At 35.4% G+C, this 23,742-nt stretch overlaps 1 long non-coding RNA gene across 1 annotated transcript; it reads left to right on the forward strand.

Annotated features, from left to right (window-relative positions):
- Positions 1-3,883: 3,883 nt before the first annotated feature.
- LOC130722593 (uncharacterized) lies at positions 3,884-7,173 on the forward strand. Its single transcript, XR_009014020.1, has 4 exons — positions 3,884-4,795; positions 5,639-5,707; positions 5,986-6,103; positions 6,774-7,173. It is a non-coding gene; the product is annotated as an uncharacterized LOC130722593 (long non-coding RNA).
- Positions 7,174-23,742: the final 16,569 nt, after the last annotated feature.

Raw genomic sequence — 23,742 nt, forward strand, 5'->3', positions numbered from 1 at the left:
TTCCCAAGTTGCTCCAAGAATTCCACACCACTCCACAAGGGGGCCACTCCGGTTTCTACCGTACCTATCGTCGACTGGCAGCTAATGCCTACTGGATTGGCATGAAGAACTCAGTACAGCAGTTTGTGAAGGGGTGTGATGTGTGTCAACGTCAGAAATATGTGGCCACTTCTCCAGGGGGTTTACTCCAGCCTCTACCCATTCCTGACAGAATCTGGGAAGAGCTTTCTATGGACTTTATCACGGGTTTGCCTAAGATAAGAGGTACGGATACAATTTTCGTCGTTGTTGATCGTTTATCTAAGTATGCCCATTTCCTTCCAGTCAAACGTCCCTACACAGCAAAAGGAATAGCAGAAACTTTTGCTAAGGAGATAGTGCGGCTTCATGGTGTTCCCGTGTCTATTGTGAGTGACCGTGATCCTGTGTTCGTGAGTACTTTCTGGACTGAATTATTTAAGCTACAGGGCACACGTTTGGCTATGAGCACCGCCTACCATCCTGAGACGGATGGCCAAACGGAGGTCATCAATCGTTGTCTGGAAACTTACTTGAGATGTTTTATCGCGGATCAACCCCGGACATGGCTTCAATGGCTGCCTTGGGCAGAATATTGGTACAATACAACGTACCATGTCTCAACCGGGGTCACCCCTTTTGAAGTAGTGTATGGCAGAGCGCCACCCACTCTGTTACGTTTCACAATTGGAGAAACTAAGGTGGAGGCTGTAGCCCGTGAATTGCAGGATCGTGATGAGGCTTTGCGCCAACTGAAAGCCCATCTTTTGCGCGCTCAGGGCAAGATGAAATCCCAGGCTGATAAGAAACGCAAGGAAATTTCCTTTGCGTTGGGTGAATGGGTCTTTGTGAAATTACGACCCTACAAACAACAATCTGTGGCTCAAAGGATTAATCCTAAGCTAGCTCCTCGTTATTTTGGTCCTTTCGAGGTCGTTGCACGCATTGGTGCTGTCGCATACAAACTCCGTTTGCCTGCAAATTCGCGAGTCCACCCTGTCTTCCATGTCTCTCTTTTGAAACGGGCAATTGGGGAATATCAAGCTGAGAAAGACCTGCCAGAAGGTTTGGCCGGAGAGAGTCCTATTACCATTGAACCCAGCTCAATTTTGGCTGTTCGCACTGTACAGCAGCAGGGGGGGACAATCACTCAGTACTTGATTCAGTGGCAAGGAAAACCTGCTGAAGAAGCTACATGGGAAGATGAGTTTACTCTTTCAAATCAGTTTCCCGCTTTCAACCTTGAGGACAAGGTTGTTCCTCAAGATGGTGGGAGTGATAGGACCGTTGGTAGAGAGTGGGCCAAAACACAAGAGAGCAGGCCCAAAGTGTGGAGGGTTTATGTTAGGAAAAATAAGAAAGGGAAAGAAGCTTCAGGAATATGAGCTGGAGGTGAGAGAGTGAGGTTGGAGAGTTAGTTACGTGAAATGCGGAGGGGGAGGAATGTGTGAGGTGTAGAGATTCCCTTTATAGGTTCATTGTTAGCAAAGGGAAGGGGTATGAAGAGTATTGTTAAGAAAATATCTGGATAGAGAGGTTTCTTCTCTATAGGAGTGTTTACTCTGGGACTTTAGCTTCTGCTATTGTATTTGTTCTGATTCAATCAATATTAAATCCTTTTTCCTCATTTTGCTTACTGTTTCTCTTTACTGTGACTTTGGTTTCCATCAAATTGGATTTCACGTAACTAACTCTCCAACCTCACTCTCTCACCTCCAGCTCATATTCCTGAAGCTTCTTTCCCTTTCTTATTTTTCCTAACATAAACCCTCCACACTTTGGGCCTGCTCTCTTGTGTTTTGGCCCACTCTCTACCAACGCTCCTATCAATATCTATGCTTTAGTGTAGTATCATGTATTAGAAAAAAACATTGTTTTTTAGCCTCATGTTTGTCATATATTTTACAGGTCATTGGGCTACCAATTAAACATCCTGAGCTGTTTGAAAGTCCTGGAATAGCACAACCAAAGGTAGTATCTCACTCTGAGTTATGGCTAAATTACTGCAGCATATTGCTAAATTGATACTCTTATTTCAAGAACTATATTAGTGTTGCCTTGCTTGTGTTTTCCCTCAAGAAGTCTGCTGAAACATTGATACTTTTCTTCCATAGCATGTTGTTCTTTATATATAGTGTCTCTCCTTTGTTGTTTTCACCCTTCTATAATTGCTGTAGTTTTTATGACATCACTTGATTTATCTTGCTGTGTTTTTTAGTTACATCAATGGATGATTTGCCTGGTCCTCTTTTATATGTTATATCTGATGTCGTTCATTGATTTTTGTATGTGTAGAAAACTAGCTGGAATAAAAGAAACGGGGTGGTGCAAACATGAGTAACAGCATCAATTTCTCAGCCATTATTCCTCACCAGTCAGCTGCAGCTCCAATCCAGTATGCAATTCCGTATGATTCGACGACAGCGTATTATCATCACAGCCTCTTCCAGCATCTTCATCAATCCAACGATGGCACTGCAGAGTCTGGTGTGAGTTCTAACAATGTTGCTGGACTGACTCCTCTGCCAGCTTCTTTCTTTGGCCTAATCAGACTTATTGACCTCATCAAACGGACATGATCCTTTGCTAATTTTCTGCTCCTGCTAACAAATGAAAAGCTAGCACAGTTCTGCTGACAAGCTTCCAACCCCTCTCTACAATTTGACCCTTTGATTAGATGCTAAGAAAGATTGACTTAGGAGGTTTAATTTTTGTGTTCGCTACTAGCCTTAGTTACAGGGGTAAGCTATCTAACTTTCCAACAATGAGAAATACATTCAGTCTTGCAAGGAATTCCTATATGCTTCTTTCAACTTGCACCTTTGTTTAATCAGCAATTTGGCTTCTTATAGTGGGTGACTATGATGGAGTATGAGTATGTATTTGTCAGTTCCCTCCAGTTCTATATTCCATTCTCATGCATAGCCATCGCAGATTTGTAATTTTCCCCCCATTATTTGAAGCTTTCTACTAAATCGGTATTAAAGCTAGAATAATCTGTTCTCATTTTTCTTAAACTAAATTTAGGAATATGATGATGTTCATGCTTCTGTTATAAGTTTAAGTTTGTTTCGTGACTTTCTAAATTCCTGAGGTAGGAGAAGGAACTCCTTTCTTTAGATTTCTTTTGTGTTGTTATTGTTTTCATACAAGATCATTTGCTCACAGGTTTTTGGGGTTTAAAATGAGGGAAAACTCCTTTGAGGTACATGCCCAATGGTAAGCTACATTTTGTCTCTCATTTTTCTATTTAAAATGTGATTTTCAATTATTTTGGTAATATACTTCTGAAAGGTTGTTCCTTTCCCTAAATTTCAGTTTCTGAAAGGATTAGGAAAATATGCATGGACTAAGGACAGGTTTGATTACTTCCAATATACACAATTGTAATCCAGTTGATTTTTCAACAGTCACTTCAAAAGCTTAGCATTTCCCTAACTCTGTTTCGAATTCTTCTATTTCCTGTTTTATGAATGCTCCATGATGGTAGCATATCTCATCTGTTATATAAATACATGTTAGTGAGATTGTTTATCATTAATAATTTCTTTGTTTATGTTTGCAGAGTGTGAGATTGATTGCTTTAAAGAAGTCAATTTATGAGACAGAGCATTCAAGGGAGTTCGAGTGATTTGGTTACCAGGGGATATGGACTATGGAGTGGATGCCATCATAGAGCAGTGAAGATGAAAAGGAGTAGGAACAAACTTCTACCAGAGATAGAATCTGTTGCTTTCTTGATCCAGGTTTCTCCTTTCGGTGTTCATCATCTGATCTCATGGTGCCAGTTCCAGCTGTTTCGTTTTATTTGCAGATGGGTTCAAACCTCTGTGCATTTCGAAGGCTCCCCCTTTTACCTGTAAGCCATTTTCGCCTCCTTTAAATTTACCGATATTGTGAGTATGCTTGTATGCCAGTCTTTGTGCCCTTGCTGATTGCTGATTCTCCTATACAGTTGCCCCTACCTTAATAGATCTTAATCCTGTTATACCTGTTATTTCAATTTTGAGATGGTTGGGGGTTTGAACCAAATAAGTAGCCTGTGTTCTGGTATGCGTAATTCAACAAACCAAAGTTGATTTAGCTAGAAGGAATGCTCTTCCAGGGGGGTTGATTCATCATGTGTGTTATGCAGATGCTCAGCAGAGACAAGTTCACATCTTTTCCTTAACTGTGATATATCATGGAAATTATGGATGAAGATTGGTGGTTGGCTTGGTTTCTTGTCTGTTTTTCCTTCATCGGTGGGGGACCATTTTTCCCAGTTTGGGGTTGGTTCTTGTAATTCCAAATTCAGACAGGTTCTGGTTCTAATTTGGATTGCAACAGTTGGGGTAATCTGGTATTTGAGAAATGGTGTGGTATTTAGGGGAGAGGAATTTGGTACTGTGAAAGCATTAGACCTGATTCAGTATAGAGTTTGGTTATGGCTCAAGGTGAAAGAAAAGAATTTTATGGCTTCGTTCTATTAATGGATTATGAATCCTGTTGCTTGCTTGAGTTAAGTGTCCATCCTATTGTTTGTAAGATGATCATTTTGGCAGATTGGGCATATGTGGAATGCGTTGATGGGCTATCCATGTGGTTGTGTATGGTGCAATTCATGGTGATGCTTTGGTTGAATTTCACCGATGTGGGCTCCTTTAATAAGGAAGAATTAGTATTGCTATCAATGTACCTGGAGGTTTTGAATTCTTACTGTAGTTGCTGTATCTGTACTGCTGCTATTGTTATCTTTGCACAACCTGACCTCTTGTGAGACTCAGAACTTGGAAGGGTGAGTGCTCTAACATATTCTCCACTTTATGCTATTGCTTCAACATTCGTATCTCATATCATGTGAATGAAATATTTTTGTTCTACATTGTTTAGTTTTAATGCATTCATTGATTCATAGTCTTAAGTTTGTTGGATGGTATGGTCAATAGAGCCTTTACATGTAATTTCTGAAGCTTTAACAACCTTTGAGGGTTCTAATTCTGGTGAGTCTAAATACTCCAATAACAAATTAAATACATCATAAATTAGTAGGATTGTGTCATTTTCAAGTTCCTTTAGAATTTAAACTAAAGAAATCCTTGGTATGTGCTGCAAGTGGGGGTACCTATTTATCCCTTATCTAAAAATCACTTCTTCTACACATTTTGACTTGGGAGACCTTCACTCTTCATTCTATTTCTAGCTGGACCATGTAGTAAATGTGTTATTTCAGTGACTTTAGATTTCATTGTCTCCAAGATAAGGCTGGGATTATCAAACATACTCCTATTTTTGGTAGTTATTATTCGTAATTGCTTTTGGCTGAAAATTTGTTGGCTCTTTGGTCTCAATTTTGCTAAGGGTAATCCTTCGCGTATAACACCAATCTTGATCTTGAGAAAAGAGGTGGTGGAACCAGAAAAAATAAATCATTATTTAATGACATGTTTCTAAATGCAGTTCAAACTTCATAGATGGTAGACTAAATCCAGTAAGAAACATTTGTATGATGGTTTGGACGCAGCTACTGACGTGAAAATAGTTTTTGATCGCTCATTATTTTTTAAATCATTTCCTTATTTTTCTTCAAATTATTATTTCTATTACTCTGATTTGAGCTCTATTCCCTGCTGCTGTCAAGTCTTTGATGATTTGAAGTGTGGACTTGATTTTGAAATTCCAATTTCAAAGGAGAGAGGCTTGGCTGAAGGTACGACCTTCAATGTTTCGCTTTATTTTGAGTTTTCTTTAAGAGTACTGGCTAAATGGCTCCTATTATCCTCATTCTCCTTATGCTTGGTCTTGAGAAAGAGGGAGCAGATGGTAGAGTTCTGTACCTTCTGAATGTGCTATTTGCTTCATTGATTTGTGTTTTGTGACTGTTCTTACTCATTGTTTCTTGTGCTTTCCTTTTATCTTCCATTTTCTCCTTCACTTTTTTTTTCCAGTTTAGTTTCCTTTATTCATTCTTTTCCTTCATAATCATAGGTTTGCTCCTCAACTAATGTGGTGACAATTCCATCAAGCATTCAATGGAAGAACAGAGCCTTATGAATATGGGAATCTCACTTCATCGCATCCATGAGCATCACCATCACCATCATTGGTAACCCTAACCCCTTCCTCATTATTATCTTTATCACTCAAGGGCTGGCATTTTAATGATTACTTTAACTATGTGGAGTTATCAACTGAGGAAAATTATTCATTCTTTAATTAGAAGATAAGAATCAAAGAGGGTTGGACGAGACTGTTTTGGAATTTTCTTTTCAATAATAAGAGTAAGGGATAGATATAAAATGTTATATTTTGTTTTTTTATTATCACTTCATTAAAAGACTCTGATTTAACTATTTAAAATTTAAAATGTGAAACTTTCTTAGTAATGTGTAAACAAAGATGGAAGTGCACAATTTATTTTGGAATATTAAACTCATGATAACACTGATCTTGCCCAACATCAAACACCTGGGAGTTTCAATTTATTTTAGATGTGTTATAGACTAAATATAATTGGAATCCTTCACTTTGGTCATCAACATCTGCTATTGCAATCTGTTCCTATCAAACGATGGGTCTTAAATGGTTTCTAATGTACAACCTATATTCCAACTACAACTGAAATTTCTATCTTTGGCATTCTTGCTCCATCTACTTGGAAACCTAACCCTTTCTCCTCCTTATTCTCTTCAGTGGAGGGGTTGTGTTTTTGAGATAATGCAGGTAAGAAGCTTTCGAAATTTGCATCTTATTTGTTGCCTGGGTTTTGTGATTAGATCAGGTGCTTATTGGATTAGATCCCAGCTGAAAAAAGCAAGTGCTATGGGATGAATGACAAATTGGTTGTGGATGGCGCTAATGGTTTAGGTGGAGATTGCTCATGAACAGGATCCAGAAGAACCATTTGAGATTTCTTGCAATTAGCATTCTTTTTACTTAGTTAGTATTGACTAAGCTGTTTTCTTTTCCCATCATTTTGCAAATATTTTCATGTAATATTTGTTCTGCGGAAAAATTTCAGAGATTGAGAAATGAAAAGTTTACCAATAAATGTAGAGAAGGAAAATGTTATGTGGTATGAGAGGAAGAAATGTAAAAGTTAAATAGGTTGATTTTGGTTGGAAAAAACTTGAATATATAAAGAGGGTGGTGAAACTATTCATCTTCCTATTAATATCCATGAGTAATTTAGCAGACATTTGAGTGGACACTTGAGTATCTAGACATGAAATCTTTTAATATAATATAGCTACTAATTTCAATTGCATCATATAAAATCTTATCATATTATATTTTTTATTTTATTTTAATGATTTTTGTGCGTTACGAACCATGTTTTTAAAATTGATCAAATCAATTGCTGATTAAAATATGGATTAGAGATAATTAAATTTGGAATAAATATTTATGCTGATGAATCAGGGAACAATTTTAAAATTTTGATCCATTTAACAATCTTTTACACTAATTAGTTTCAACTAAATTTTCACTCATATCACATTTTCCATCACATTGTTTTTCTCTTAAAATCACTTATACAAATAAAAAATCACTTATGGAAAACCCTTAAAATAAGTTAAATTTATCATGACCATAAATAATATACTAAGCACTATATTTATAATATAGTGTCACCAAAAAAAATACAGAAGTATTATATTTTAGGGTTAATAGTCAAATTAGTCCCTTAGTTTGCAAGCGAGATTAATTTTAGTCCCTATCAGAAAAAATAATATTTAGTAGCGGTCATTTTTACAATGATTGACTGTTTTTTACCACACTAAACGTCATTTTTCTTCAGGATGAATAAAATCAAACTCGCTTACAAACTCAGAGACTATTTTGACCATTAACCCTATATTTTATACTTTCAAGCATTATATCACAATAATGTAATATTTGATCATCATTATCTTAAATCTCTAAAAATATGCAAAAATGAGAATTGTTGCAATAAATCAGGACTATTAGATTAAATTATAAATAGTCATAATTAAAAGATTAAGTCATGTCACTTTTATATTTTAAAGTTGTCATGTTACTATTATATAATATAATCATAATCATTCATTATTAAATTTAATGGGCATGATTTATTATGATTTACTTTCAAAAAAAAAGATTTATTATGATTAAGAACATTTTTCCCAGTCTTCCGATGAATAAAAAAAAAAAACATTTTTCCCGTACAATACATAACTATATTTATATATATTTTATTTATATATATATATATATATATATATATTCAATTGAAATTAGTAGCTATATCATATCGTGTATGTATTATTTATATATATATATATATATATATATATATATATATTAGGATAATTATCTACTCTAATTTAGTGATAAATAGAACAATTAAAAAGAGTGCGATATCAATCAATTAAGTTAGTTTTTTAAATAGTAGTATCGTTTCGTAGATTCATTAATTTATTTTAACAAATTGTAAAATTTGTCTGTGTATCGCAGGTCCGTGCATCGCAAGGGTCAAAATTGCTAAGCACTATTTGCCTGTGTTAGCACCGATTTTTTCTCCATTTGTTTTTTGAGATTTATGTTTATAAAGTGGCTTTGGATGGTGGTCGTATCTTACCTTCCAACTTGAGAGGGCAACCTTCATTATAATACCAGTAATAATTTTTCTGCTCCACCAAAAAAATTATAAGGACACAACTAATCTATAATGGTAGATTCACAAAGAAAAAGACTACCAAACCTTAGGCTCCTCTTAGCCTTTCTACATAATCTATATCTTTATATTAGTTTGCCTTAAGGTATGATTTCGCTACATTTTTTTATTGGTTTTCTGATTTATATTTTGTATAGATGCTTTGATTTTCATCTTATCAGTTATAAGATACAAAGAAATAATCCTTTGTTTCACTTGCTGTCTTAAATTTGGCTTTAATTACCATGGAGTGGTGCTATAAGAACAATACTTTGCTGAATAAAAATTATATTTAGCTTAATAGTCTGTTGGAGAACTCAACGATCATACCATATTGCTTGAAAGGTTTGTATTATATTGATCTATCCAACTATGAAATCCTAAATTAGTTTCCAACTATGTTACAAAGAGAATGGGAGAACATGGCATGTAGAGTAACCAAATTTTAGAATAGGAGAAGTGACACCTCATGCCATGTACCATTTTATTCCATGTCTTTATATAAGATCATTACTTTAGAGAACGTGAATACGCTTACTAAACATTTTGTTTGCCTCCCATGGTTCCTAATATTTTGAGGTTTAACTTTTGTTGGAAGACAATATTAAAAGACTCCTTGGCCAGCCCCTACCGCTTAGTGCGCTGACCGTTGGGCGATGGATTAGTCTCACAGCTGTCGGCTGTGAAGATACCTTGGTGAAGACAAAAAAAAAATATTAAAAGAAGAGAGGGTAGAAGGGTAGGTGGGAAAAAAATATATAAAGAGTGATTTTAGGTTGTTGGTCATTCCTAAGGGTGGACTTCTCACTTGAAGAAAGTGTTATTTGCTTGATCTTTGCTGCTTTCCACATTGAAAATAGAATGAGTGGACTTTTCATTGGTATTTACCAATTTATTAATTTTCATCTACTTGATTTAAAATTATATTTAGTTCTTTAACTCCACCTTCTATGTACTTGATCATTTTAGTTTGTTTAATGGGAAATCATGATTTATGATTTCTCTGTTTACTTCCATTTCAGAATTGTTCAAATTGAAGATATTTGGATCTAAGATTTTATTCCTAATAGTTGTATTATGACTCTAAAATTTATATCTAATGGATATTTCAACTTAAATCATGAACTTCACTATTTGAAAAATTGATGGCTTCTCCTTGGTAGCTTGGTACAGAGGGGCATCTCCTTAACAACCTATTGAATGTGTTCTCTCATTCTTTGAGCTTACATTTTTGTATTGATAACACTAAAAGCTCATGTGTGAACCCTGCTTTTTTGGTGGACATAACTTTGTATTGATCAAGTAAATAGATCTAAATTTTTAGCTATATTCGCTCGAGTAATGTTTCATTCAAACCTCTCTTTGAGGTGGAGAGAGGTGGAATGAGGAGAGAGATATGAAGAAAAGAAAAAGTAAGAGAGAGAAAGTATAAGATGTGATAGATGATAAGAGGAGAGAGATAGAAACAAAATGAGGTAGAAATGAAGTGTTTAAAAAATGAGGTGTGTCTATATCATTACTCATATTCGCTCTATTTGCAGAAATACATGCTGGAAGAGAACACTTATGCATTCAGTACAAGATTCTAAAAATTGATAGTGTGAGCCTTTTGACTCCATCTGAATTGTGTATTTGAATCTAAATGAAATAAAATTATAATAAATTTACCTCTAATGTATGATTTACTGTTTCAGAAAAAATAAAGATCACACAAAAACATCTTGGGATGATAAAAGTTACTTTGTAAGTTGAAGATTGGTTAGAATAGTATTTTTGGTTTGTTTAAGATATATAGGATACAATTTTTTGTTGTGTAGTTTGATACATAGGAAAATGCTATAAGTAGGCTTCTTGACTTATTTTTTCTCTGCCTTTCTATCTTTGCCCCGTTGTGTTTCTCACTTTCCTGTAGATATATGACATTTAAACTTTAGTTAGGAGCTAGATACCTATCAACGATGCTCATATTCGTCTTGATATTGACAATCTTCTATATATACTTAGGAACATGCTACCTTTCTATTCTATTCTTTATATTGTGCTCTTCTAATTTATTATTTTGTTCTTAAAATAAGCATTGTACATGCTGTCATTTTGTTATCTATTAATAATACTATTAAAAAAAACATACAGTCTCAAAGTGAAATTAAAACTGCTGAAAACTAAATTTATATATATTAATGTAAATTTCTACACAAGTTCTTCATGCTTAGGAATATACATACTATTTCATATTGAGTTTAATAACAAGTGCTTGATGATTGGATGTAATGGTTGGTGCTTTTCGGTGATTATGAGTCACTATGTTTCTCTCAACCTAATAATAAAAACACCTCAACCTACTGACAACTAGAAGCTTTTCTCCAAAATATATTTTGATTTTGAATCAATTGTAGTTCCAAACATGCAATTTATCTTTATGGATCTATCAATCGCCTTCTCTTTGTTATAACCAATGTTCTTTCATTTTCATTTAGTGTGTGTTTGTGTTTTCATTGAACTCAATGTGGCTAAATCTTACATTTTTGATCCACGTTAAACTAACATGACAAGTTTTAACTTCTCCATTGACACATTGAGATACTTGAAATCACATTTGCGTTTGTATCAATGCCAAACCATATATACACTTAGACTAAAATATGATTATGGAATGAAAAGTGAAAATAGTACTAGCCATAAATGACGTGCTATTTTTTACAAGAAATCACGAGCATTTTAGCAACACAATTTGGACAGCAGTTCTCTACTGAATTTCAGGGTAACATGTAGTTCTCATATTGTCTGCCATGGTTTTACCAGGAAGATATAGCTGTCATATTTAGCAAGGCAGACAAGGACAATTTTGAGACGTTGGATATTAAAGAATATCAAGACGTTGTTGGTTACATTATTGAGAGGTACCCACAAGTGGGGATTTATTTAAAGGAGAACCAAATGAAGATATGGTTACATTGCTAATCAAATATCAGGAAAGCTCTCTTACAGTAGACATTGAGTACTTCAAAGAAGCACTTTCCAAAGTAGATTCCCAGATGAAAAATCTTCCTGCAACAGCTCAGGTACGTGCACATTATATGCTATGTAACTGCAATTGCTATGTATATTTCAATCACCGACTTAGGAAACCTCCATTTTCATTTGTGACCTTGACATGGTTTTTCATATTAATCCCTGCACTAAAGAAATATGTATTAAAGTCTTAGACCTATATTTGAGGGTAATATGAGTATGTGACTACAAAAAGATAGATAGAGGATTAAGTTGACTTAAAGAAGCCCAAGTGAGGACGTTCATGTTTTTTCAATGTAAGAGCTAATATGAAAAATCATATCATGATCGGCGATGAAGATGACATGCACTCATTTACTATTATAGTGTGTTTAGATAACAACTTAATAACGTGAACTAACTTTCATCTTAGTCCTAAGAAGAGTTTCATTCTTTTTTTTTTTTTGACCTTGAAGTGAGTTCTAACGTCTTCAGTGCCAACATATATCAAACATAGACTATAAAACTTTGTCATATTACTTATGCTTTGGTGATCGATTCCAACTTTGAACCATTCTAGGTAGCTTCTCAACAAGGCAAATATCTTGCTGACTGTTTCAATCGCATGGAGTTGTGAGAGAAGTATCCTGAAGGCACTTTTAGGTTCAGGGGTACAGGACGCCATCGGTTTCATCCCTTCAGGTATGTGCAACTTGCTACTTCAACAAAAGTGTCATAAGATATGTTATTTTCCTGTTTTCATACTTTCCAAAGCGTATTCAATCGAGCTCACATCCAATGATTCAAGATTTTCATTGCCTAATGTTTTTTTAATTAGTGAAAGGTACAAGCATTCTGGGCAATTTTCTCCTCTGGGAGGTGAACAGACTGCAGCTCAGCTTCCAGGAGATTGGATTTCAATTGGCCATAGTAGTTGGTGGCTCTGGTATTAAGTATACACAATGTATTATTCTATTCCCTATAAACTGTATTTTAGAGGTTTAATAATGGTTCTATGTTTTCATCCTCTAACGTTTCCCAAAAAATGCAGCAAACAAGTCAGCTGGACAACAAGAGCTTTGGTGGTATCTGACTGGACAAGGAGATTCATATTTGGCAGGGACTCAAGCAGAATCTGAAGATCCACTTCAAAGTTTGCACTACACTTTAAGGTCTTTATATATAATTCTTGGCAAGACAAGACCTCAAAGGGCACCCAAAAAGAAAAGGAAAAAGAAAACTAGGTTTAATTTTTTTCATTCAAACGTATTATCTGTTATAGTATATTCATTTCTACTGACATAATGAATTGAAAGCAAAGTTCTGAATGTTTTCTTTGCTTTTCTTTAAAAAAGTTTTGATCTTTACTCCTCAGTTCAATATGTGTTTTTTGTCCACTTTATGATGTTCAATTCACCCTGATAGCTACTTTAAATATGATGGTATTGCTTTTTCCTACATGTCCCTCATGCTCCCTATATGATGCTGGTTCTGTTTAATTTTTAAGTATGGTGTTTAAGTGAAGATAAGGAGATTACCATTCGATTTTCATTTTGTATGTTGTTCATTTTACTCTTCGATGTTATTGTTATGTAGAAATGATGATTGCTCTTGGTTTTTACTCACATCGGAAGTATGATATACCATTTGTTTGGCATGAGGGACATCAAGGGTGAGAGATTTCTGATGAGTTTTCAGGCTTGGCTGATAAAAAAAAAACTCCAAATTCAAAAACTGAAAAATTGCACATGCATTGCATGAGTTTCATCCGGTGTTTTTTATTTGTATTAAGAGACTAATTTCAAATCTCTATTGTCAAATAACATATCTAATAGATAAATAATATTATTTATATTTCGGTACATTACCAAAAAAATCTTATTAATGTACATCGGTGTAAGTTGAGTCTTGAGGCATAAACTAAAAATAATAACGTTATCATAAAATAATTATAATAACACTTTAAAAATCTTACAATTAAAATGAGTAGTAAAAATAATTATAATAACACTTTTAAATATATATATATGTAATATTTACATATTAAAATTTTAAATTATAGTAGTAAAAGTAACAATTAAAATGAGTAAAATGTGTAACTTATTTAATTCATTTTAATAAATTATAAAATGTTACTCTGTGCATCGCGCGAGTATAACCTTTGATTATTTTGATGTAACGAAATATTCTCCAGCACAAACTTCTTAAACTAAGGAATTAAGTGTGTTCAAATAGAAAAGTGATGTATAGTTAACAATTGACTATATATATAGTTCATTATTGCGATTTGAGACTAATGCTACATTATAAGTTGCATGTTATGCTATTCCTTTTCTTATCAAAACATCATTACTTTGTACGTATGATTTTATTTATCAGAACTAAATAAGAGTTTTACTTTGGTCATTTTTATAAGAATCAATTTGCAGTTTGTGGTGCAGCAATTATTTTATGATAAGAGTATTATTTAATTGAACTTTCTCTTTCTTTCTACTCTCCTAAGCATTACTAATACATAGAAAATAAGAAAAACGAGTTAAGGACACTTTTGAAAATTCAATATTAATTGAGAACAAAATTTATGCAATTAACTACTTTAACTATATTTCTTAACCCGTGTGAATTAGTTTTTCGATTTTTATAAATAGGACCGGAGGTAGTAGTTTGGTTTGATTTTCGCTTAAACTTAGATATTAATTTAATATCAGCCATGTGATCTTTTTTTTTTGTCTCTTAACCTTAATTGAAAGTCCTAAGCTCACTGTTCATGGGGCACTTTTTTTTTTCCCGATTTCGTTTGGGTTGGACCTGTAGCCAATGCTAGCCCTTAGTCGATTGTAGGGGTTTCGTACACCTATGTTTTCAAGTTGTGAACTTCAGAATCCCATCCCACCGTTTTCTGTCGTGATCGCCTCAAACGCTCATCCCAACAGCGAAAGTGCCATAGCTCCAACCCGTCCTTCCGTACCTATTCCATGTTATTCTCACAGTTGTATTGTCCTTCCTGTACCTCCCTTTAATGGATTATCGCTTAAAGACGGGTACGAATTTTCTGTAGTCGTCGTTTTCCTCTATCGTTTTTCCATGATTATTTCCTTCTTACTTTTACAGTTCATCGGCAATCTCTATGAGAATAATTATGAAGTATTCGAAAGTTGTTTGAAATAAAGCTCACTAATATTGAAGATGTTTCCCCTATATATGAATGTATGCGCGGTTAGTTGCTATAACTTTTGGTTAGACATAAACTCAAAAAAAACTACAGATGAAGCCTCCCGTGCATCGCACGGGTACCATCCTAGTAATACCAAAAGCATTAGAGACACCCTAAATAGATTGAAAAAACCCCAAACACCCTAGGCAAATAACGCACCAGGTTACAAAAACATGAATATAAATTACTAATTTAGGACACTTCCCTATGGTGATTTTCAAACTTCTCAACATAAGCCTGAGTAAATTCCTCCTCAAAGCATCGATTCACCACCCTGACACTTTGGCTGTGTTTGGTTTGAGGGGAGGGAAAGGAAAAGATTGGAAGAGGAAAGAAAGCACGCATTTCAAAATCTTTTCCTTTATTTGGTTTAGAAGAAAGGATAGAGGGAAAGAAGAATTTTGGTGGACCTACGTTACAAAACTTTCCTCCCAAATTGGAGAGAAAGCTACATAAGGCTACACAATTATGTGCAAAGTCCATAGTGCCCTCCAAACAACTTTTTATATGTTGCCATTATAATTATTTTTATTTCAAAGTGAGAAAAAAGGAAAAAAATTATTTTTAAAATAGATACTTTTGTATCGTTTTTTTTAACAATACTACCGTATCAATTTTTTTAATATGAATACTACAGTATCGTTAATACAAGTTTATGTTCGTTTTAAAATTATTAAATATATTAACATGAATTTTATTTTACATTTATATTTTCAAAGGAAATTTTTTTTAATGAAAAATATATCATGGCATAATAAATCTATCTGAAACAAGGTAGCTTGGATCTTCAGAACTTCAAGTCTTCAGCATCTGGACCGTTCACTTCAGAACTTCTGGTCTTCAGAGTAGAAGCACTTGGTCTTCGGAACTAGCTTTCTTTGGGTCTTCAGAATCTTTAAGTCTTCAGAGTCTTTGACCGTTCACTCAGAACTTCTGGTCTTCAAAGTCTTCAGCACTTGATCTTCAGAACCCATTATCAGAGCTTTAGAAGGAATATCCTACCGTTTATCAGAACGCAGTGAGTGCAGAAGTGGATTATTGGTCAATGTTTGGTCTTTGACTTCTGATGAATTCATCTTTGAATCAGAATTAGAACCTGTTTGTCAAACACTCAAAAGACAAACGTTAGAGTACCAAAATTGTTCGTTCACAAATAAATACTTGTTATCATCAAAACCTAGAGATGTACAACAGAACCAAATCTTGGTCTAACAAGTATCAATCAAAGCACAGACCTGTCACTTCCGCAAAAGTTTTGAGGAGCACATATAGCTGAAAGTAGACATGTCTTATCAAACACAAGCTTCCATGACCAAACGACTACATAGATTCAAAATAAGCTTAAGTATTATGCGTTGAGATAACCAAGCATATTCAACAACCCTCATAGATGATGAAGACCCAAGCACAAGCATACTTCAACAACGCAAATGTCTTCATCCTTCTGACACAGAGTAGAGAAGATGACAACATGTACCTGCGATCAGAACGACTCCTTTTCTACTCTTTAATGTTCACTGCATACACTCAGTAAGTCTTACACTCTAATGGTCATATTTCAAAAACTTGTTATAAATAGTCATTGCGGTTGAAAGAGTAAAATTTGTCGATTTAAAGGTAGATCGAACCACCTAGAGAGAAAGGTGAATTGATGAGAAGAAATTAGAAACATCTCAGTTTAAAATGCGACCTTAAGAGTCAGTCTGGGAGAAAAGAAGAGATGAAAAGATAGAAGAGAAAAGCATGAACTTCAATGTCATATTCAGACATGCTTTTGAGAGGTCAAGCTTCAAAGTCATATGCATCTTGTTGACAAGATGGAGAAGAAGAAGATGAAGAAAAAGATAGAATGCACTGATTGAGGGGGAGCATTCCCAATCTATTGAGAAGTGCATATTCTACATGAGTTCTCATATGTTGAGTTCACTCGCTCAAAGAACCACATAGCAAGAAGAAGAAGAAGCTCTCTGATGTTGATGGTTCAGTTCTACACTCCCACTTCAAGACGACCTCAACCTGAGATAGTGTTTGTCATTGGGTTTTGTTTAGGGTCATCGCAAAGCATACAACAATTAGAAACTGTCTTCTTCTGAATTTAATTGGAAATTTGGAATCAAAAGGAACCAAGTCCATTCTTGAAATGTGCACATTGTCATTATCATTTGTTCCCGTGATAACAGTTGCACCAATAAAATGTTCACCAAGTTCATCCACAATTAATCTTGTTTCATTGCATAAACATGCTGCTTGGTCTATATTTCTCAAAAGCATGATTGGAGGACCAACTTTCAACAATAGTTTGTGGTTAGGCATTCCGGAACTTTTAGTGTCGTTCAAAAATTATGTGGTAAACTACTCACCTCAGATTTCAGAATCCTAATCAAATCGCAAGGCAGAGTCAGAGCTCAGATATTCATGTTCTGGTGCAGTTATCATGCAAAGAATGTAAGTTTTTATCATTTCAACAACCTCTAGTGTAGGGGCAATATTGATCTATCTTGAAAGCATTGCAGATCTTTCATTTTGTGCGGAAGGTCAGGATATGTATATTTAATCAACTTCATTAATGAGTCAGGACTAATTGGGTTGACAAGATCTGGCGGGATTTGTACATCATACTCTTCTGCTCCTGAATCAGGATGATAGTCATTTCCAATTTTAGGAATCCACTATGCGAGCTCTTTGATTTCTTTATCTTCATTAGTCGTCTCAGCTGCAGTGATCGAGGCCGTACCCGATACAAATAATTAATTTATAAAACTGTAGTAACTAGGAAGTGACTCCTAGGTCGTTTCCCAAGGATTATCGTTCGGCACAGATTCAATATTAAGAACCCTAAACGCATACACACTGGGGGGGGGGTTGTGATTCAGTTCAAAAGATTAGCAGAAAGTAAACAAAGATTAATATGATAAGTAAAGACGGACGAATCCCTTTGTTCAGTATATCGCTGCTCAATCACGGGTATCTAAAGATCAATTCTTGTTATTAGTTTCCTAGTTCGTGAGAATTAATTAACTAAGCGATAACTAATTCACAGATTCCTAAACTAAGTGATTAAGAATCCTTTACGCCCTAATATGAACTAAGCGAACATACATCATCTTCTAATTCGTGAACATAAGGAATTAAGCAAACCCTAGCCAGAAGTAGAGATGAAGAAAACTAATCATGCGAAGTCTATTAAGCACTATACCTCAAGAGCGCGATATACTTTGCAAAGGAATTCGTTCGAAGGAAATTAGCCTTCCATGGATGGGGCGAATTCAACAATTATATTGGAGAAGAGAGTAGGGATTAAAAGCATAAACCCTAGCAGAACTCTAATAATTACTGAAATTCGAAATTGCATAAAATAATAATGTAGAAGGTAAAAGGTTCTTGTTTCTCTCAGCACAAACCCTTAAATAGGAGCTGAGATCACAAATCCTAATCAAAATCAAAATCAAATCCTAAAAGATATCAAAATCAAATCCTAACAAATCCTAAAGATAGAGTTTTAAAAATAACAACCTAAATAAGTTTGAATCTGAAAGATATCAAACTTAATTTATTCCGAAATTAAATCCTAATATTTCCTAAAATACAATCTTCACTCCAGCACAATCAAATCTTCATTCCGCAAATCTCCAAAATGCCCTTGATGTCAAATAAAACCTGAAAATAAGAATAAACGTAATTAGACCAAATAATAGAAATCTCTGTCAAGCAAGGTCAATTAATTACGAATAATCATTAATAATGACAAATTAAGGCTATATAAAATGGGTAAAATATTGCTCATCATGCAGTTAGCCACATGTTCTTAGATAATTTCTTAACTTTGCAATGCTTCAATAATGATGAAGAGTTGACAATAGCTTCCACAATTTCCTATCTGCTTTCTCTATTTATTACAGGTTGTATTTGTCTAAAATCACCTCCAAGTACTACTTTAATACCTTTCCTCCAAAAGGTTTATGTACCTTGTCTTCATTTTTCAACCTCATTAAATTTCGAAGTGTAATGTCTAGATCTTCGAAACAAAAAAAATTCAACATTGGAGCTTCATCAATATAATAAGGCTTGTTTCAAGCATAAACTTTGCTCGTAGACTTCCCTGCTTTATAGTACATGTTGAGGTCTCTGTAGCATTTAATGGAATATAAAATTTAGAATGAGTTGTTCTGCCTCCAGGCAAGAGTAATGATGCTATGCCACTGGAAACAGCATTAAGCACAATTAGTGAGTTGCAAATAAGTAATACAAGAAAGGGGGGTAATTGCGTTCTTGAAATTTACGTTTTAAAAAAAAAAATTTATGAAAAGAATATTAGTTCTTTTAAGAAAACGTTTAAGTATGACATTTCGTAAACTGTTCTGTGCAGCGGAAGTTAAATAGTAAGTAAGACAGAACGATCAGCACACAGAGATTTATACTGGTTCACCCTAAACGATTGGGCTACGTCCAGTACTTGGCCACCACCAAGATTTTCACTAGCAAGTATCAATGACTTCTCCAATACAAGTATTAGATAGGACTTCTCCAAGTATTATCACGGACTTCTCCAAGTATTGTGCAGGACTCCTCCTATAAGTATTGTACCGGACTTCTCCTAAAATCTTACAAAGATTTATATCACTCTACGGAGATTCTCTTCTTTCAAGAGTAAAGGTAGAGACTTTAAAGCATTGAAACTCTAACTGTTTGGGTTCAGATCTGACTATTGGATCACTTGAGAGTTACTACAAAAGTGTCAAGAGAATAAGAAGATATGACTCTTTTAAGGTACGAGGTTTTCTCTTTCACTTGGCAGAATTTATGGCTTGTGTTTGACTCTTAGGAATATCTGCTTGAGCTTTGAATGTTGTTGAGAAGTTTGAAAATGAATGCTTGAATACTTGAATTCTCAGAGTTAATTCTTGTTTCTTCAGATCTTCTAGAGTGTCTTAAATACTTGCTTGCTAGTGTTTTAGCCGTTGTGAGATAAAATCAAACAGTTGAGATAGTCGTTGAAGGTTGATATCAGACCGTTGATTCAAAAGGCTTGGTTGGTAGCTTCATTAAATGTTACTTCTGAAGCAAGTCTATCCTTTAGCTTAAAAGGTGATGTTTGTCAGCTAGTAGGTGGTGATAGACTTTGGGCTACTTTTCAGACATGAGACAATTTGGCAATTTGATGTTGACGGCTTGTACTTTCCCTTGTTGGTCAGCGTGCCTTTTGCTGAAGTAAATTTGTCTTCATGTGTTTTAGTTTGAATGAGATTCAAATAGTTGTCATTGGATTTGAATGTGAGATAACCGGTTGTAATCAAACTATGACTTTGGCGCTCAAAATACTTCTTGATATATCTGACTGATGACGTGGCATTGAACGGTCAGAGTCTTCACTGGGGTACAGTAGAGATTGAGTTACTTCTATTTTCTAAGGAAAATATCCTTTTAATAATTGATAGAACGTTGAAGCGTGTGACATATAGCCAAGTTTCTCCTAAAATTGAGAACGTTATCAGTAGATAAATTTTCAATGAAACTTCTACTATAAAATTGTTATGATCAAAATAAGATTTTAAAAACGTTATGATGCGTTTGAACTTAACAATCTCCCCCTTTTTGATAATGGCAATTTTTATAGGAAGAGGTAATTAAAATAATAAACTCCCCCTGAGTTTAGTAGAGTTTCAAAATAATTTAGTAAACTCCCCCTGAATTTAGTAGAGTTTCAAAATAATTTGAGCTTAAAAAAAATTCTTTTACGTTACTCCCCCTGACTTTAGTAGGCTATGTTATTAAGGTATTAAGCACTATATCCTACAATATCCTCCATCATCCCCTCTATCTACAATATCCTCCATCATCCTATCTCTTTCTCTCTTCTCCCCCTTTGGCATTATTAAAAAGAGACATGCATATAGGAACCCGTCATGCATATAGGATAACATAAGAACGATAAAGATAACTAAATTACGGAGATAACAAGGTTCAGAAATTTAAAGTGCAAATTGTCAGGAATTTAAATAACATAGAACGAAAAAGGGTAGAGAGTGGTAATTAGCCAAAACGATGCAGGAGCAGATCAATCTTGAAGGCCAGATCATAGAAGAGATTGTTCATTTGAGTCTTATGATCTTCAAAGTCGCTCCGGCGAACAAATTGCGCTTCCAAAGGTTGCTCCATGTTCTCTTGCTCATGCCCTTGATCATCATCAGCATCAAAAATTATGAGTTGCTCTTCAACATCTGCATTGTTCAGCGGAGCTGAACATTCACCATCTTCCTGAAGTTTTCCTTTGCCTTTGACAATATGAAGTTTCTCTGGACGCAGAAGGATGTCTGGAATGTTCCTTGGCAGCAAAAAGTAGACCCAATTGCCCAAGTAAACAATTAAAGCAGTTAACCTGTTCAGGAGAGAGAAGGACAGTGTGCCAACATAACCTTCATTTGCACAAACTTGCCATTCATCCCAGTCTGGTACTTTGCGTGCTTCCAAAAGTGTAACACCCCGATTTCCGAGTGTGTCTTTAGTAACTCAAAAATAAAATAAAGCGGAAAAGCAGGTATATTTTTTTTTCGATATTTGTTATAAGTAAATAAAAGACTTGACGAATTAAAGACTCAACCCAATCGCGATTAACAGCGACTAATATACAGTATAAGTACAGCCCTCGCTGCAACTAAAAACATCGTCACGATAGTCCTCAAGTGACGGAAAGTAACCTCAAATAACTGATAGTAGTGCCCGCAGGAAAATAAGTGTGACTCATAGTCAGAGTCATAAGTTGTATAGATACAGTAATCCAAGAAAGTAAGTCAGCCCAGAACGGCTTTCAAAAGACCTCCTACGTCCGACGAACTCCCTGTGATCCTCATGGAAGAGAACCACACAAAAAGCTAATAGTCGGGGACCTACCCTGCCCCAAAATAAGAAATGACAATCAGAGCTATGACAACGACACCCGATGTACTACACCCCTAACATCGACCCTCATCTGATCCTGCATGAAGTCCGGGTCCACGTCGAAGGCTCAGTAGTAGTCATTTCGCTCCGGGTCCTCCCCGAACGACGAACCATCTCGAATCGGCTGTTGAACGTCTGGCAGCAGGCCGACCGCCCAAACACAAACATGAACACAAAGCCAAGGCGCGAGGGTCAACTCACAGAATATAATAGATAATACAAGCAACATGTGAAGAATAAGGGGGTATATATATATATATGATGTATATATACGTATAACTTATGTATTGCCTACCCTAAGGTATATACATAACATATTTATCAACATCAAATCATCAAGATACATAACGATGTTTATCATCATCAAATCACAAATAACAATTAGATCTCCAACCCATCAACAAATATAGTTAGGTGCATGGCGTGCCAATGCAATGTCATGCTCACAAGATGATCCGGATAAAATGTCACCATCTCAATGGATGAGACAAGCCAAGCATCTAGCTCCGCTAAAGCACCTCGCTTTTATGAAGCAGCACGCTCCTGTGAAGCAGCACGCTCCTGTGAAGTCCGATCTGAGATCGTCCTTCGGAAAGCAGCACACTTTCCAAGAAATGTATGCATGGATGCAATATGGTTAGCCAAACAACGAAACGTCCTCACCAAGGTACGCGTGTCTAGCTAGAGTACATTGTCTCTACAATACCCTAAAGTAAACAAGAAAGTGCTAGTCGCACTTGGTAATTTTCCTAGTCACTTTGGCTCACCGTCTCGATGGCCAACCAAACTGCTCAACGAGCAAAAGAATGCATCTGGCACTCAGTGACTTTTCAAGTTACTTTGCCTCACCAGCTCGATGGCCAAATGAGTTGTCAACGAACAAGGGGAATGCTGCTCGCACTCAGTGACTTTTCAATTTACTCAAGCTCATCAGCTCGATGGCCCAAAGGCTGCTCAATGAGCAAAGGTGGTGCACTCGCACTTGGGGACTTTCCAATCATCCCTGGCTCATCCTTTGGATGGCTAGATAAACCACTAAAGAAACAAAAGGTGTTATCGCACTCAAGGTTTTCCTCACACTTAGATTGTCGACCCTTTCCGTTTTCCAAACCATTTTCACATCCTAAGTCTTTTCCAAGAGGTTATCATCATTATTTAAAAGTGTTCTATCTTTGATTAGTGTATTATGAATTTCATTTACAAATCAAGTTCTGGTTTCGTTTGTTTCAAAACTCTATAAGTTGAAAGATCCCAATAAATCCAAGTAATTCCCCAGGAAGGTCTCGATCCTAAAATGACTATGGCTTAGACCTCCGGTCAAAGCCTGCCTAACATTTCCCAAACCTCGTCATTAGCATGGCATAACATCACGTTTTCCCCACACTCCGAAATCATATAATCAAGTACTATCTCAAATCAGTACAATTCAATAGAGCATATGCAAAACATCATAAACTTAGCAGAAATAATGGCATATAGCTCAGTTCAATACCAATATCAATATAACAATAACTCAGTGCGGAAATCATAAGACGGAAACTAGTAAACGGCCGAAGCCTCTCAGAAAACGGAGACACACGTCTCATATAAGTTCACTCGGCCGAAGCCTCCAGAAAACATTTTCCAGTTCAAAGCGATAATCAACATTCAATGCAATCTTCAATATCAAGCAATATTCAAGTCGAAGTTATCGACGCCTACAATACAAATAGCTAGTAAGTAAGTTGCCCTCACCTCGAGTTGTTCCAGTCTCGCGGTGTAGGTCTCCCTCACAAGCTTGTTCAGTCAATCCCAAAGTTTCCACAATTGAACCTCGAGGCCTATGCGTAGCAACGAACAGAACGACGATCGGTCAAGAATTGAAAAAAATCAAATCTCCTCCTTTCCTCCAAGAAGCTCACGGCCGTGTGTGTGGGTTTGTGATTTT

This window comes from Lotus japonicus, chromosome 6, assembly GCF_012489685.1.
Source record: "Lotus japonicus ecotype B-129 chromosome 6, LjGifu_v1.2".
Lineage (NCBI taxonomy): Eukaryota > Viridiplantae > Streptophyta > Magnoliopsida > Fabales > Fabaceae > Lotus > Lotus japonicus.